Source organism: Corvus cornix, chromosome 2 (assembly GCF_000738735.6).
Source record: "Corvus cornix cornix isolate S_Up_H32 chromosome 2, ASM73873v5, whole genome shotgun sequence".
Lineage (NCBI taxonomy): Eukaryota > Metazoa > Chordata > Aves > Passeriformes > Corvidae > Corvus > Corvus cornix.
In genome coordinates, this window is record NC_046333.1 from 30,198,834 (window position 1) to 30,217,917 (window position 19,084).

Here is a 19,084-nt window from a genome sequence, read left to right on the forward strand (position 1 = left end):
TGCTTTGGTGAAAAATTCCTGCTTGATTATTTCCATGGCTGCATACCTTGGGTTGTTTTCTTGTATGTTTTTGAACCTACTCCTTTCCTCCTTCTATACTCCAAATAATAATTTCTTGACTAATTATCTTGTGAGCTTATTTTCAGAAAAGTATTCTGTTCAAGCTGTTAGGTAGCAACGCAGAATTTGTATTATGAACAAACAACTAGCTTTGGAGGTAAAATATAGAATAGGTATGCATGTGCAATGTGCAAGTATGTGTGTCTGTGTACATGTGCATAAATTGTGTGTAAACAAATTCATGTAGGGATATGTGTAAGTATGTGTACATGTGCACACATAAATATGTGCCTATATATGAGTAGGGAGGGTTTTCTGCTGCAAGTGTGATACCTCAGCTGCAATCTGTGTATCAGTCTGAAACGATCCACATATTGTATGTTGAAAACACAAGAATTGTGAAACAGTGAATGTACATAATGAGAATAAAACAGAATGACTTGAAAGGTCAGGTAGTTTTACAGTCAAATGTCTCAAAGTTTTAAGAGAATGTAGCAAAAACCTCATTACAGCTGCCTGCTTTTGCAGTTGCTGGCCTGTGCAAACAGACTGCAGACCATTTTGGAAAAGAGGCGTCACTAGCAATGGCATGTTTTTAAGAAACTGCTTTAAAGCCAAAATGCATTAAAATGTAATACAATGCATTGAAATGTAGCATAATGCTGTTCTAACTATATTAAAAAAGGGCACACTTCAGTTAGGCTCACACTGAACCAAACACAGTCTCTGTTTCTCAAGGCACAGAAAAAAAAAACATAAACCAGCAATAGGATGGCTAAGGTAAGAGCTGGTCATCTGCTCCTGGGAATAGGACGTGTGAGCAACAGATGACGTGGAGAAATTACTACTATTCCATCAGCCTTCACTGAATTTGTGTCAGACACACTTCGCATATGGGACGAAGGGTAAGATCTCTGCCTTTAACAGGGAAGAACTGAATGGAGATTTCTTGACTAATCTGATATTTTTTAAATCAAGATGGCTTGAGAAACCTCATCCAAGGCTAAAGCACTCCTGAAACATCACAACAAATTGCCTATAGTCAAAACATGGAGGCTGTCTCAGACCCAGTATTACTGAACATTTTCATCAGTCACCTAGAAGACAGGGTAGACACCATACTTGTTAAATGCACAGATGACAGTAATCCACAAGGGACCTCCCTCCAGAGTATTTTAAGGGACGGCATGAATTCTAAGTGACAGATTGAAGCTACAGTCTGAAAAAAGAGAGGCTACTCAATAGCAATGAGGCAAGATACTACATGTAGATAGGAGAAGTCAACCTCGCAGATCCAGAATGGTGAAGTTCTGTGGAAAATGGGTGAAGTGGAACATGATATAGGCACAAAAACAAAAGAAAAAGAAAAGATCGTTCTGGGATGCATAAATGTGAAACAATTTGTTGCTCAGATACTGCTAAACTACTTGCCTAGAGTGGTTTGCCCAGTTTGGGTGTCACAGTTCAAGGAAGATGTGAACCAACTGCAGGGAGTTCACGGGAGAGCAAACAGAAAGATCAGATATTCAAAGACACAAACGTATGAACAGGCAGCTTCTTAGCCTAGAGAAAAGGTGATAGGATCTGTTAACAGTTTTCAAATATTCAACGTAATACACATAATGTTGTGGAAAAGGTTCAGAAAAAGGGTTGGAAGGAACTTGTCAAGTAATCAGGAACTTGTCAAGTACTCAGGCAATGCATTTTTGTAGCCAGTATGTAAGCAGTTGAGGCATGTACATTTAAAGTCACAAGTGTGAATGGAGAGCAGTTAGTTTCAGGCTTGAAAATTATTTCTTTAAATTTGGCTCACTTAAATATAAAGCTAGGAAATTGACTTGGTTTCCTGTGTAAACTTCAGTCATCCTGATGAACATGTGCAATGATGTTTGGATAACAAAAGAGAGAGCATTACCACAGTGATGCTTAATTGAGCTAAATCCACATATAATCATTCCTATTACAGTGAAGTACTGTAGCATTTAGATGAAGTAAATCCCTTATGAGATCCTGCAAATGTTTCATTGTGTGGCTGTTTCTTCTCTAACTTACACTGATGGGGATGAGGAAGTACTCTATTGAAATCCATGGTGCTAGGCAACTGTTAAACATAATTTGGCATACCAATATTAAGGCAGAGTAATGTTTTATATTATTTTCTTTTTAGTAAATTATTCATTACTATTATAAGCGAATAGGCAGAGCTCAAAGAAATGTCCCCCAAAACAGCTAAGAAGAACATATGCACCTAATGTCAAACTGCTGATGATCACAGGGTAGGACTTTCTTATACAAATCAGGAAAAGACAAACAGGTGTAGCCTTTGTCCTCCATCATCTTTTGCTACTCAAGTTTCTTATCAAAGGAGTGTTACACAGATTCTGGCTACATTTAAAGTGAGTTTTATATAGCCTGATTCATCTGTATCTTTAGGAAAAGCTGTTGCCACTCAGGTGCCAATCTGCCTAACCCAGGCAAGCTTATGGGTAATAGCCTACACTGGTAGCAGTCAATTTATCTGGGAAGAGAGGGCATGCTCATCCATTCCGGCCTTGTTTTTTTCCCTAATAGGAATTTGTTAAACAGTTAAAAGAAGGGGAACAAACAGTGAAGTCCACAGTCATTTCACATTTGTAGTTAGAAGTTCTTTTCTGGGCATGACCTGAATTCTTCGGTCTTGTCTGTGGCGGATGGAGATGAAGGGCATAACCCTAGTTTAAAACCACTATCTGTTATTTCATTTTATTTCAATTACTTTATTCTTTGTAGGCTTCTCAGCTGAAGTTAAATGCTCCGGAATTTACTTGAATAGTTCATGATTCTTTTCCACAGGAGAAAGTGAAATATTCCTTATCTTCCTGAGCAGTAGTTTTCTTTAAACCTCTTCTATGTGCTTTCTGTGTACTTGCATTAAACTTTCCCTGTACCTTTTAAAAAAAATATGCAATATCATCCAAGTGTGAATTCAGAAAAGCAGGGAACCATGTTTGGCTCTTTTCCTGAAAAGGGCAGATGGGGTTCTTGGCATCTGTTCATTCTTTATTTCTGAATATTGGGTTGGGCACAGTTTTTAGCAGTCTTTGCCTGTTTTCTTTTTTTTTTTTTTTTTCTTCCCAAGACTTGGTCAGCCTGAATTCTAGAACAGCTGGATCTTTTGTGAAAAATAAATGTCAAGAAATCCTTTGGGTCCTTGATCAGCAACTTCTTTCTTCCAGTCTTTCATGTTGGAGAGTGGCTGATTGTGCCTGACAGTGCTGTGCTTCATAAACCTTTCTTTCCAGTTGTTTCTGACAAATGTAAGGAAATATCTTCAGATATTGCTTTAGACTAACAACTTGTCCTTGGTTTTCTTTCTGAAAGCTCACTAAGATCTCATTATTCAGTACTCAGCAACTCCTGAGAGAAATAACTGCTTTAAGCTGGACTGGAAATTTAGGTATTATAGCAATATTTTCTTGAGCCTACTATTTACAGTGGAAAAGAAGAGGAAAAATGTGGATGAAACAATGAAAAATATGTCAGGTATAAGCTAATGAGAATGAAGCATTCTATAAGTTTGTGCATGTTTTCCATTAAAACAGAACAGCAGACCTGATTAGAATTTAGTCTGTTAGAGTAGTGCTAAGAATTACCTCAGATAGATCTCACTTTGTATTTTAGGAGAACTAGAAGAAATGAGTTTTCAAAATATGAAATAATATTGGGATTTATTTTTGGGATATGAATACCTTCAGCTTTCCAAAGGACCTGTGCATCACCTGTAGGTGTTAAAGATGGAAAAGCCTTATTCAATTGTGAACAAGGCTGCTACGGGTTTTAGTCCCTGGAGTAGGGTTTTCCAGTATTGTGCTCTCCTCGTTTTGTATTCTCTCAACAATAAGGCTACCTTATCTCTTTCTCAGGAGGCTATTCCACTGCCTGATAGGGATCACTGTCAGGAAAGATGTATGTGTATCAGCAGCAACAGTTATGAGAGCAGCTGAGACACTATAATCCTAAAAGAAGGTGAACGAATTGGCCACAAAAGAGAATGAGACTTTACCCCAATCTCGGTGGTGGTGAGAAAGTGGAACAGAGTTTGTTGACCAGAGAACCTGTGGATGTCCCATCCCTGGCAGTGCTCAAGGCCAGGCTGAACAGGGCTTTTCTGGTCTAGTGGAAGATGTCCCCACCCTGTGTCAGGGAGGTGGGAAGCGGCTGATCTCTAAAGGTTCCTCGCAAACCAAACCATTCAATGAGTCTGTGAAACATGTGAGATACTAAGTGTACTGATTCCAAGAGCTCTGATGCAGCAGTGTATGGACAGTCATTCTGTAGTGAGCTGATGCTGACCCTTCAGCACCGGGCAGCTCAGTCTGGCCTTTGGGCTGCTTGAGTTCGCAGCAAGGTTCTTGTCAGAGGATAAAACTTTACTACATCACTGCTGGATTTATGTCACCTAAAATTAATTCTGCACAACACTTCTGAAAATTCATCATTACTTGTGAAATATTCTAATTAACCAGAGGACAGTGACTGATAGCTAATCAATGCTGGTGACACTGGGCTTCTCCTAAAACTTTACACAGAAGTCACAATTTCATACTGTGCATTCCAGTCATTCCCCTGGAGCACATTAAATATATCCTCTCTGTGTTTGTTATTGCCATATTTTGGCCATTTCCAGGCAATTGATATCTGCCTTTCCGCATGGCTTGAATACATTGTGGACACTTGGCTCTTTTAATTCTTCTTTATAGCTGAACCCCTTCAACTAATTTATTTTGCTTGCTTTTTTACTCTGTGTTACTGACAAGCTGCAAATGGTGCCATCTACCAGCCAGGACTGAAGGCAGTTCAGCACATGGAGTCACTCTGGAGCTGCAGAAACAGGGATTTTTACCTCCCTAATTGCTAAGCAGCAGCTGTAATAAGGCCGAAATATGTGTATTAATTTTTCTGTACGTGTGCTCAGTTATGTGAATCTTTCAGCTCATCAATAAAGTCAGAGCAGTGCTTGCAAAATACCAAAAAAGCAGGTTACATTGTTAGGGATGTTTTAATATTTCTTCAACCCAATCACTAAACTAGCAATGAAGTTTCTTCTCTGTAGTACCTTCCCAGTATATTTTTGATATGCTTGGAATCTTCGTAGATGTCTGCAGAATTCTTAAAATCTCTTGTGGCTGAGCAGTTGCCGAGGTGCCCTATTACTGACTTAAATGATGAAAGCAGCCAAGAGAAGGAACTTTCTGGTAGACGAAGCTAATCAACCAATAAAGCCCATTTAGAAATCTCCTGCAGCACTTCTTGGCCTAAAGCACCCCACTTCTGGGAAGAAACACTGGAAATAGTTCTGTCTGTCTGCTGGAAATAGGGACATGTGGTGGCTTATCTTTGCAGCCAAGCACACTCACTAGCCCAGAGTCAAGGCATTACCAGCATTGCTGTTACCACATCACCTCCTTAAGAGTATGCAAAGTGTGACAGGAAAACCAGGGGTCTTGTTGTGCGCATATGTGTGTTAGTGTGAGGGGGAATATTAACTGAAAACACCTCCATTTTGCTTTGGTGGGAAATTGCCATTGTTCTTTTTTGGCCTGAGAAACAGATAAATAACTGGACCAAGTTTTTTCCAGTTTGCCTCAACACGAACCTGAATTCAGGACATTGAATCCAACAGAGGCTCTGTGAATTTATACTGGTAAACCTCTGCCTGCACCACCTTTCCCATGGTACTGACTTGAATTTTTTCTTTGTTCTAAACTGTTCTTTGCCCATATTGCCATACCCACTGAGTCTTTTAGAGGGTGTTTTACAGAGGAGATCTCTGGTGAGAAGATGGATCAATGAGTCTGGAAGTATGCCAGATGTACATTGACATCTACTAACCGAAACAAGTATGTTAAACTAATAGGTAGCTCTGATCACAGTGTCTGGTTAACCTTTGAGTTCCTGTGACCTCCTCTACCAACAGCTTTTTGTTGGTGAGGAAACAAGAAACCCATCTGTCCTCCATGTGCCTCATTCACAGTCTCAACCTGCTACAGTTGTTACCTCAGTTCCTTTCAAGCAAGAGAGCAGATTCATTCCCTGTCTCTCCTTTTCTTGTGTGTTTTTGTGAATCTGTGTGCTGTCCCTTCATAAAATATGTCTATCTGCAATTGCAGCTTCATATAATTGAAGTCCATATATCAGGATAGTATTGCTGTGCACAACCTCTGTCTCTCTTCATCGAGGTGCACAATGTTATTTTCAGGAAGTAGGGCAGTTCTCAGACCTTTGGATTGTGTTGTTTTATTTTTGTTTTTCTTTACTGGTTGCGTTATACATGTGCAAATATGTAATGTGTTTGATATCAGGTTTTAACAGTGCAAGTAAGTGTTTTGGTTTTCAATCCTCTCTTGAACAGAAAAATGTGTTGGTCAGAGGGTAAAATTTCTTATTTCAACTGTATTGTTCCTTAATTAAATAGTGTTAAACATGGGTAGGAATCCAGGGTCTTTCAAATAAGCAATTTATATATTACTTTCCAATATCTCTTTGAATTAAGGATAATTGAGATTATGGTCTGCTTCTCACCAAGAAGTCTTTAAATTCATGTCCTTTAAATTCTAGACAGTGTCAAACAAATCTCTGGGCAGGTAAAATACACAAGAAAAATGGATTTGATAAAAGAAATTGTTAATTTGGTTCCACTTTGTGCTAGGGAGACTATGTCAATGAAGTGCAAGTAACAGTCTAAGGGAAGTTTATTTTTCTATCTGGGATGAACAAGGGTTGGAAGTGTGCTTTTCTATCCATGTTCCACTCTGTATGTTACTTTCTGTGTGAGCTAAGCTTTTCCAATAGCTATGAAAATGGACATCCTTGTGTCATTAGAGATGTTTTATGTACATGCAGACTGGTGCACATGAAATCCCAAGTTTTCCCTCACTGCAGGCAAAGGCTGTTGAATATATATATATATATATGTGCAGTCATTAAAGCCCTTTACTCCTTTGGTTTCTCATGTGTTTTTTCACCATGGTAGAATTTTTTGGTCGTTTGAATACCTGGTTTGGGCACAAGACATTCCTGTGCTTTATATCCCTAAGGAATCTCCATGTCCTACCTTCTGCTGGGTTGTATGTAATGGTGACGACTCCAGCAGTGCTGTGCCCCCCAGTACCAGGGAATATCTCTGGCATCCCACAGCAGTTTTCCTTCCCTCTAAATGGATACAACTGGACAGCCCACAAAAGAAAGCAGTATGATCAACTCAGTGCTGTCTTGACACCTTTTTTGGTGTCTGTCAGACAGAATACGACTCACAGGGTTTACCAAGGGATCAAGAGGTCAATCACGCTGTCCAAATTGCATGCTCTGCATGGCATCAGGTCTCTCTGGTAATTAATCTTTAGACTAAAGCAACTGTCCTGGATTTTAACCTTTTCTGCCTAACGAAGGGAAGAAGTGCAAGCTAAACTAGCTGATACAGTGAAATATTAACATGTTTTGGTAGCTTAAAGAAGTGTCAAGGTTTACTGTAGTGAAACAGAGGCTGTATTTGCATTTGATTCTGCAAATCTAATCTCATCAAAGTTAAGACAGCCAAGATAAACCTAAGGCAACTGCATACTTAACTTCTTTATGCAGTCATGCTTAGCAGGGCAGCTATATATTCCCAGGACAACTATGGCCTGTTTTTTAGTGGGTATTGGAGTAGTTTTTTTTTTTAAATATACAGGTCTGACTTTGAGGAGGAGAAAAACATGCCTTCTTTAAGTTTCTCATGCTGAGAAGCACAATTAAAAGTAATTGCTTCTGTTTGCAAAGTAAAACATGCCTTTTAAAAAGTATAATATCCACCAGTACCCAGGGAGACACTTCTGCCATGTAGAGACAGTTTCCATATTTCACTTCGTAGGTGCTCCCATCTGCCCCTCTTAAAGGAGTTCTTCCTGAGAAATGAATGAAGCAGTTTCCTGAAACAAAGCCAGTATAAAAGGAAACTCAACACACCAGAAGTAGAAAAGTGAAATAAAAGTAATCATTGCACCAGTTTAAAGGCATTTGTACAAATTACCTTATAAATATAAACAGTGTAGACTGCTGTGATAAGCAGAGACATTTTAAGGTTGAGATGTTTCACATACAGCTCCAATGCTAATTGTAAATGAAAACAATTATATTGATAAAGTAATTTTGTCTTGCTTAATTTATTTTTTTTGCTCATAACATAAAGATAGAAATCTCATGAACTAGAGGTTTTTACCTATAAACTGTTAAAAATAGAGGAAAAGAAAGTTGCTACTTGAACCTTGAGATGAGACAGAACAATATCTGGATGGATTTGGAAATGAGTCCTGACCTAATAACTAATTTTTATGAAGCAGTCTAAAACAGAGTCCCAGAACAGAATATTCCACATTTGGAATTTGCAATTTTATATCCAGAAATAAAGATACGTGTAACACACATGAAAGCACAGGTGTGGAGCATACTTTTGCTCTTTCCAGGTTATGAACTTTATTTTTTTAGGTAACTATTTCACAGGGAAGAACAACCGGACAGGTATTAGTTTTGCCAACTACCTAATGTTTATGTTCCCTAGAATATAGGGTAGAAGTTGGATTCATGCCAAATACGGGGGGGGGGGGGGGGGAGCACAGAACTGGTTCCCTTTGCAGCCTTTCAAATATTTACAAACTCATGAGATTCACACAGTATCATCAGTGTTTTCTGACTTACTGAATTGGCCAAATCAATTTCTTTTTCAATTCCCTTTGGACTTCCTCTGTAGTTCAACTTCCTGGGCAGATAATCATCCAATAAGGAAATAAATCAATCAAAACCATCTCAGTCTATGAAGACATAGTAGACTTAATGGAGGCCTGAGCCTCTCTGTGAAAAAGCTCGGTTTTCAGAGTCTGTGTTGATGTAGCCATAGGCATAGAAGGTAATTTTAGAAATAAGGATGGAGTAGGAGGTTGGGGCATTGGTAGGATGCTTGGGAGATCTGATGCCCTGACATCTTGCACTCCATAGATTTCTTGCAGGATTTTGGGCCAATCACTTTGCCTCTCTGCATCACAGTTATTCAGTTGTAAAATGGGGACAGCTGTCCTCCTCTTTTTCTCAGAGGACTTGTGAAAATAAAGGCATTAAAGATTGTGAAGCCATCTGTTGCTATGGTGATGAGGCTTATTTAGGCACTGAAGAACCAAGATTAGAAACTAATATGTTTCCTTGTACCACTTATTTAGAATATGGATGGGCGGTGCTGACGTAGAAGGTCTGGTTCTGCCTCCAGTAATGTGGTTACTGATTCTCAGTGGGGACAGGAGCACTCCTCAGTAAATTACAATAGACACGTTTCATTAAACTCTCTTATTTTAAATGGCCCAAAATGGGTCAGTTGCATAATGTCTTGTGGTGGCCTGTTATACCAGATAAAAATGATGTGCAGGATTTTATCACCTGCCAAAATTGCTAGATGCTTCTACACTTTTTGTGAGGTGTTTGGGGCTAAGGTGAATGTAGTGAAAATACGGAAATTCAGCAGCAGGGAAGGTTTGTGAAATTCCTGTAGGTATTGTGAGATAGAGCGGGGAAACTTTAAAGGGGAAGGAACTTCCATGTTTCAGGTATGTGGGAGTGCTGTGACAGGGAGCAGGCTACGGATGAGTCAGAGGACATGGAGAAAAGGGCTCAGGGAAAATGGAGTCAGGTGGATACCTGTGATACCGCCATTGCTGGGGAACAAGAAACCACTTCTCTGAAGTGGTTTGGCCTGCAGAAATAGATTAGACATCCAGAGACTGATAGATTTTGCAAATCCCATTTTTTTTCCCTATCTTCTCCCAGTACTGTGATAATATCTTCAGTCCATCAACACCATTCAATAATATTGAATAATTTAGGTTGGAAGGTACCTCCATGTCCTCTCCTCTGACCCCCCTGTTCCTGCCTGGGTGGATGCACAAGTCTTGCTGCTGGCTGGATCCAAGCTATAGCTCTGGGACTGCCCTGTACCCCCTGCACACTGCCCCTCAGCCTAGGTCTGCCTGGGTATCTCCTGCACTGCATGCTTTCCACTATCTCCGTTTCCACAAGAACATCTTTAGAACGGGGAACTTTAATAACCACTTGGTTCTAAGAGATGAAACATTTGGGGTCAGCTGTAAGACGTTTGTTTTTAAACAGCCTATCAAAATATGAAATACTTTCTCTAAATCTGATATCGAGAGAAGTTCCAGAGACCTATGTCTCATTTCCAGATGGACTGGCTTAATATATCAGTGAACTATTTGGCCCATTTTAAATATATTCCTCCTTCCCCTGCACCTGAGACGTAAGTATCATAATGCTATGTCAGGATAGTGAACTGTTCTCATTCTTATACTAGAGAAGTAGCTATTCCTTTCCAGGCTTTTTGGTCCATCATAAACATTCTGCTTCTTTTTAAACTTGACGTGATTTTTTTCCTGTGTATTTGTGTCTCTGGGTTATTCTAACATCCAGTTCTCACCCAGCTGCTTTTGTCCAGTTTTGCTCCTTTTCCATCTGATGTTTCTGATACAACAGGAACATAGGAGCTGGTAAAACAATAGAGCAGCTAAATGATTGTATGTTCCTGCTTGATCAGAGTGAGTTTTTCCTGGTACTTAACCAAAGCAAATATGACCACTAAATGCAAAATTCTGTGAAGAAAAAGAAACAAAAGAAGCCTTCCTTATTTTTTGTATTTTTCCAAGGCGTTTTACTCAGAAGCAATAGGATGATTTTCTCACATCCAGGTGAGACATTGATTTTAATGCTGAGAACAATTTATTTTGGTAGTTATCTGTACAACACAGGTAGTTTTGTGAGTAATTTTCTTTAAAAGTAATAAAACTGTGTAAAATGCCCAAGTAAATATTCTTCTTGACTGTTGTCTAGTGTTTAGTAAATAATTTTGGGAGGGAGGATTCTTGTTTCCTAGAGTTTATAATTTGTTTAGTCATCCTTTGCTCTTTCAAGTGATTAAGCTAAGGCTCAAATTTTACTTTCCTGTGTCTTTGAATCATTGTAATGACTTGAAGTTTCATTTGCTTCTCTTGCCTGAAGTAAAAGCCAATAATCCTATGTGAATGCACTTTAGAAATTCCACAGGTGCTACATGGAAAACTGACTTATAAATTTAATTAAGACAGAGTTGCTGAGACATAAAAGTAAAGTCTACATAACTATGCTGCTGCTGCTGGGGCTGTGACTTGGGAAGCATTTACCTTATTCAGATGATCTCCCGAGTGGGGCATGAAAACACAAGGGAAAGCAGCCTGGGATTTGCTGGCAGGGTTCAGGCTAATCTTGTACTGGCTGCCACACCTCCACAAGCTCCACTGCCTGGGCTGGTCCCTAGGGAATCAGGAGCGACAGCTCTCAGTGCTAATGGCTGGGATACAAATGTCAACTACATCCTTCTTGCCAGTGCCTCTGTGATGAAGCGAGCAGAGCTCTTGGTTTTCTCCTAGCAAGCAGACTGTTGGCCTCAGACTTTGATTCACCAGGGATATTTTCGCTGAGGGACTGCAAAGCTCTCTTCAGCCTGTTTGTAATTCGCAGACTGTGGCCCAGGGTTGCTGAGACATGGCATGTGGCCTTGCAAAAGCAGTTACAGCTTAGTGTGGATTCTTTGCGGCACTCTCTTGGAGGATGATTGAGTGCTCTCTTATCATCTGAGGCAGGGAGGAGAGGAGCAGATGGAGTGGTGCTATCACCATATGAGAGGGGTACATCATTCTGGTGTGCCCTGCTTGCTCCAAGCACCTGGGTGAATCCATAGGGAGCAAAGAAAGCACATAAATGGCCCAGACAATCTTTTAAATTGTCCTGTTTCAGTATTCTGCAAACAGCTCAGAGCATATTGAAAAGTCAGTGTTACATCCACAAGGTGGGTTTCCATTGCTGTGCCCAACATTCAGTGAAAGGGTTTCCATGACAGAAACCTTTGGACCTTCACTGCATTTCCACACTGGAAATCAATTTAAACACTGCATGTCCACTGCAAACTTCTGCTCTGCTTTAGACACTGGACCAGTGTGGTTCAAAGGCCAGTGGACTACACCTGAAAGAATGTCTCACGAAGAATGACCACTTCAAAGTTAACTTTGTAGCTGATAGCTGTATCCCTGGCTGTAGCAGTGTCATCCCATTCAACCCTCAATAACAGTGCGTCTGCTTATGGTCTCACTCAGATGTGCTTATGCCAGGAGGCTTCTGTGAGGGTGTTATTGTTTATTTTTAACTGTATCAGAACAAGAACAGAGCGTCTGGGGGCAAATCTAGGTATCTAGAATCTTTCTGTGGAATTCAGCTCATTCCTTGCTCTCCCTTACCCTGACTTTTAGGTTATCCCTTGGCATGCTGTGGGGCATTAGAGAGGCCTCTAATAGGAGTGGGGATCCCTAAAAAGTGAACTATGGAAATTCCCAGCTGCAGTTCTGTGTTTAGTGTCATCTTCTTTGCCCAAGGAGGGAAATTATTTTAATTGTCTTTATATTTTCTCTAATAGCTGAGATTTCCTTACTGAATTCAGAAGAGCATTTGCTTTGGTAAAATAAATAGAGATGAAGATGTTTTGTTTCTCAATGTATTTTTAAGAACACTTCGAAGATGTGGTTCAGAAATCGATGAAAACTAGATGAGATTTAAATATTAAGAGGCAGGAATTTTCCTTCAGGTGAAGGATGACATTTGCATAGAAACAAGAATGACTCATATGTTGTTAGGTGAATGTATAACTAGAATCTAAAATTCCTGTGCATCAGTCACCTTTTACCTTAGATGGCAATGGGAAATATGCTAAGCAGGGTACCCAATTCTTCATCATGTCCCGCCACAGGAACTGACTGAAGAGAATTCATAAATAAATTGTAGCAAAATGAGATGCTGAAGCAAATTTTCTCACTGAGCAGGGAAAACTTGCATTGCTTTTTATAGAAAAACTGAACTTTTCTTTCTTTTTCTTTTTTTCCATGAAAACCAAGCAGGAAGAGGGGAGCCCTTCTTGTAGCAACTACTTTAGAAGTCATTGAATTCTCTGCAATTTCACTTTTGTAGCTTAAATTATATGAAAAAAGGTACTGATTTATTTTCTTAACCACATCCCTTCTCTGCCTAGAATTTTAATTTTCGGAACAGAATATCCAAAGGTAGAAAGACAATGAAATGCCACTATTAAGTTCTGTTGATCTGTGGTACCAAAATGGAAGTGATTATTTTAGATATAATATTCTTTCTGTAAGTTTTGGAACCAGCTTTCTTGCAGAGAATTTGTTTCAAGTTCAGTTCTTCATCTCAACTTCTTATTATGAGTTAACAGTTCAGACAGGTTAACATCAACTGATTTTAGTAATTGTTTCCCATTAGGAGGGCAACTCAGCCAGAATAGGAACCTGACGCTCTCAGCTACTAATCCTGTTGCTACAACCGGCAGGTAAGGTCATCTTTTCTGTAACTTACACTTCAGAATTGTTATGTTTCTGTCACTTGTGGCAATATGTAACCAAGGCCAACTCAGTTTTTTAATACTTTCCCCATATTTTTTTATTTTCCATTTTTTCTTTTGGTCTGTGAATTACCTGCTTATTGGACTTTGAAAATACCCCATACAACTACTGAATCTATCCTGAAAATAATAATATTACTTTCATAAGGAATGCAAGGTAAAAGAGATGAAAACTTTAATTTGCTTCTTCATGCAAAACATCCAAGTGACTATAGCACCTATACCACAGAGACTCAGGAGTTATGGTGTCTGCTGGAGTCACACAGAGAGAAAATGTGACACAGAAACTGCCCCAGTTTATATTGACAGAGCCCAGCATTGCTCATCTGCAGTAATTCTCGTTAGTTCTAGGTGAACTCGAACAGATACTTGTATACAAGTCCACAAAACACACTTTGCTTGAGATTTAAATATATAGTCTCATAATGAGCTGACTTTAAGAAACCTCTGCAACAGCAAAATCACCCACTGGGGTGCAGAGATGACAAATTTTTGGTAATTCCCTGAGGGGCAGCACTCTGCAGTTTCTGACCATACAGTTTCCCACTGGGACTGGGGATGCTGGATTTTTGATTTTTAATCAAAAAATGGGGGATTTCCCCCTCATTTCTATCAGAGTGAAGAAGGACTGCTCCGCACCTTACTGGAAAGCAATGGAGTGCAACAAGTGTTTTGATCAGTTTTGACAGGGAAATCTTTTGAGACCCTGTTGCTGGACTGGTACAGCAATACTTTTTTCTGGGAAATCTGCTGACTTACATGTATATCTGCAAATTTTATTACAAGACAGGGACTTGAAATACTTATTTTTTCTCCTAAGAGCTTCTAAATAAGCCAAAGCAAACTTACCTTGTCTCTGTCTCATAAACGAGTGCTATTATCTGTGGCTGTCTTAAATCACGTTTTCTAAAGTGGCAGAATACATCAAAACCCTGACCAGCTCACAGAAAAGCATTAAGTTCTGATACTTGTCGCAGTGACCGCTGCTGTCCACTGGCTAGCTCCAGCAGTGTGCGGCAGGAATGAGGAGCGGCTGGAGGCACGGAGCTTTAAAGCTGCTCCTCTGAAGCCTCAGCTCTACCCAGGGGAGCACAGGCTCCAGGCACTGTGGCAGTCAGCAGCCCTGGATAAAGGGAAAGATAGAAAGTAGCAGGGAGGCGTGCCACTGGAGATAACCCAGCCCCACTCAAAGGGACCCACGGCGAACAAGCAAGGCTTACACTGCTGGTACACCTTATAAAGGGGGTTGAACAAGGGTGTTAACCCAACTAGGGACCAATAGGCGGATCAGGAGGGGGGGACGCTGGATGGAAGGACTCACATCTGGTCCAATGGTCTTGGTGGGTGGAGGGAGAGGGTCACATGCCCAATGGGGCATCGAGGTTTAGGGATTTCCAAGAGGGGCGGTATCCAGGGGGCAGGGTCTCGGGGATTGATGGGGACCATATTAGGGTAATTAGGGAGGGCTCGGGGTGACAGACACAGAACAGTCCAGAACTCCAGGAGGGGTTTGGGTGATTGATAGGGAAGGTGCCAGAACAAGGGGAGGGGATAACCATTTTTGGGAGCACCGGGGGAACGGCTTGAATCTGGGACAGGCCAACTGAGAGTAGAAGTGGGGGAAGTAGGGACGAATCATTAGGGTACAAAGAACCTACAAAAATACAATAAAAACGTCGCATCACCACAGATACTGTCCTAACACAGTAGCTCAGCAGACGGGAGTTACAGAATATTTGTAGTTGGAAGGCCCCCACAAGGATCATCAAGTCCAACTCTTAAGTAAATGGCCCACCCAGGGATCAAACCCACAACCATGCTTTAATCAGTTGAGCTAATCTTAGGGATGGATTTTCAGTATTTGTTTTTTGCCTTGTCATGGTATTCAATGAAGGTTTCTGCCTACATTATTTAAGTCAAATTCAGCATGGCCTTCACCCTCTGCTGTAAATTGGGATTGAAGATATCTCTGTGTTATTCCTTCCTCCCACGTGGAAGTTTATCTCCCCCCTGCAAAGAAGAAACTCTACCTCATTTGTTAATATACTTAAATCTTTTAATAATCAGCATTTAATTTGGGTTTAATCTAGGCTCTCTTATTTCCTCTGCTGTAATAGCATAGGCAAGGTCCTTAACCTGTGCCCACCTTCCGTTTTTCACGTCAAAATGTTTATCTAAATAGCAGCCTACTTATATTGTTAAGGATCAATTAATTTATTAAGTAATTAACTGAAAGCACTCTGAAAATATAATGTGCTACAGATGTAATTATTGTCATTAACACTGTTTCAACACTGCTAATGCTAAAGCATTCATTGGCAAAGTCTAGTGGGTACTGAAAGAATATTACATCAATTAAAAATGGGAAGGTGTGTTATCTGGATACATGTGAAGGCCATTACAATACTGAGAGTGGAAATGTCCTGATTCTGGGCTTCTCTCATGCCAGCTCCAGTCAGGGAAAATACCTTTTGTTAATACTGATGTACTCTAGTGTAAGTCTGGTGAGAAGTATATGAACAGTTGGGGCTGATTTTCAGCAGATATAGATCTATATTATGTAATAATGTTAAAGTTTATTCCTAGTTTATGGTTTGTTTGTATTTTCCCTCTGATCCTATTTTGGGCTGCTTATTTGACAACATGAAAGAATTAGCAGGAAATAGAATTTGTTTCTCAGTATTAATTGCTTCAATATGTGGTGCTCCTTTGCATGTCTGCCTTCTTCAAAGTTTGCTCCTGCTCAAAGCGTGTGCTTCCTGCTACGTTGTGTTAAAGGGCTTTTAGCAAAGGAACTGCGGCATGCTCGATGATGGGGAGGATGTCACTCTTTGATCAGCAGCTTTTGTGCCTACTGAACACCCTTGCTCTGATCTGAATGCTGCCTGCAACCCTCTGGATTCTTGATCTGTGTGGTTTGCTTGCTGTAGTTCTTGTCACAGTATTATGCAAAGCTTGCTAAAATGCTGATGCTTCCCTCCGCCCTCGTATTATTTTTCCTGTGTTATTTTTGTGACCTCTGGCTGAGGCATAGCCCCTGTACACCTCATCTACTAATTTGCTGCTGTTTAAATCAGAAATAGGATGCTCTAACTTGTTAACTACGTCTATCTAGGTTATGAAAATATATATTCAGCAAATACATCCTCTCAGTTTTGTTACTTTTTCCTTTCTCTTCAGTGCTTAAGTACAACTCAGACTGACCAAATCCTGCAATAGCTGCCTACCCCTGGCAGATTTTAACCCTTACAACAAAGCACCAAATTTCTTAACCTTGATGTCTCTGAAGCCTGTATACACACCCAGAGGACAATATTCACTACAAAACAAAACTTCATTGCATTGCATCAAAACTAGGCAATGATGCCTAGATAGCCAACGTGTATCACTGGGCAACAGGGAGAAACCAGCATTTTTTCTTACCCTGTTGAAGCGGATTTTGTGGGACAGAAGTGCTTACCACATGAGTAATTTTATGCTGTTTGAGGACAGGCCCCAGATGTCTTTTCCAAGGTGCTGAATGTTGCCAGCATTAATTTTTTTAACCCCACAGTATATGTCACACTTTCATGATCTTGAAGAAAACATAAGATACCTTAGTTTTACCCTAAGATAAATTTAATGAGATAAAGGACAGCATGGACCTCATGTAATTTATCTGCAATAAAATATAAATGGGAATCACCTTGAGATCTAGGCTGTAAGAAAGCAGGTGTTTATTACTTTTGATATATATTTGCAACAAAAGATCCATTTGCATGTAAAATGTATTGCCAAGATTGATCTGGATCTACGGTATTGGCAGCAGTGATAAGGCACTTGATCACATGGTGTGGTTTGCCAGTCACAGAGAAATTGCTGCTCTATTCACCTCTTAACCTTTGCAGACACAAGATCAAGGTAGTGAATGACACAACAGTAGATCTGACTCTTTTGCAGAATCACAAACTCCATGTTTGCTCTTATTTGCCAAATACACAAGAAGCAGATTTTATAATTTTCTGAGCATCTCAGTAAAAGAATAAAACGGGAACTTTTATCTACCCTTTATATGCCATGTACTGCATTCGTTGCCCTTTGCTGCAGCTGAGCCACCTTGTGGTACAAAGAATAGATGTTCTGCCTTTACCCTTAAATCCTGTTGGTAGCAATAGTGACCCTGATTCTACTTTCACACCAGTGTCATTCTGAGTGCAGGTCATGGGAAAAACACTGTCTTTAGAAAGTCTTACCTACTTTATTAATCTTAAACTTTTATGTATTACATCACTAAAAGTCCCTCTTTCTGTGAGTTGAAATAAATCCTAACAGTGTATGAGCATAAAGAGCTAGCAAAGAGTCTGAATAGTTTTACATTTGCAGCATAAACTCTAGCCGTTTCTTTAAGTTATGCAAGAGGTTTGGGGTACAATAACATGGACTAAAGTGATTTGAGAAAGGAAAACTCATCGTTCTTAGGGAAAGCTGTTCTAATTACTTCATCCTTACACACACTACTCGAACTTGGCTGTGGAAATACTGCAGGGTGCTCATTCCTGTGGTCTAAATCAGCAGCGTGGGAGCTGGCTGCTCTGCAACTGCAGCTCAAGAGACAATGTTTGCTTTTCCAGCTCTGTAGCTATATAGAGGGGGACTCCAGAACTGTAAAATCACATCTCGTGTGCAAACAAAATTTAAAAAAACCCCAACCACTAGCATAAATGCTATTTCTTTTAAAATGGGATCAAGAGAACATAAGTAACCCTCTTCTGCCTGCTTCTGTTACTGTAGTAGGACTCTGGTATTAGTTTTATAAGGCTGTTCAGACATATAAACACTCTTTCCTTTGCAACCTCAAATTATTCCACAGTTCCACTGGAAGAGATTTCTTGTGCAAAGAGATATTCCCAAATCCCCTAATAAAGGAGCCAGGTGGATTAAAAAAAAAGAATAGAGATAACCCCTCTGCCTTAAGGCAGCTGGATATTTAGCCTATTACATTTTTTTTTTTAAAGCCTTATCTTCCCACAGCTCTCCTTTCCTCTTCCCTTTCCTTCCTTTTTTCATATGAAAAGCTCAGTAAGACTTAGGCAGCTGGCAACCTTCATGTCACTTGGATGCCATTGCTGTCTCAAAATTATCTCCTTGATATGAGCAAGATTATTTTTTTTTTCCTCAGGAGAGAATCTGGTCCTTTTCAATCTCATCTGTTAATGCTGACTCTTCCTTCTATCTTGGAGTCTGTAAGAGCATTAATTGGGGCCTAGCACATGCAGCTAAGGTGGGTACAACATAGGTGACACTCTCTGGGTGCAGAGAGATGTGGAAGGCTGGTGGAGATGTAATGTGCTCGTTGTTTAAGGCTCACTAATAATCGCAGTAGTTATGTCTTGGTTGCCAGTTTTTAGATTTGTGTGTTGAAACATCTTGAACAAAATGTTAGTGAGAGCAATTCTGCAGCATCCTGCTGACTGAATTCAAGGTGCTGCCTCGTTTGCCATCTGCCTGCAAGCTCACAGTAGTAATTATAGC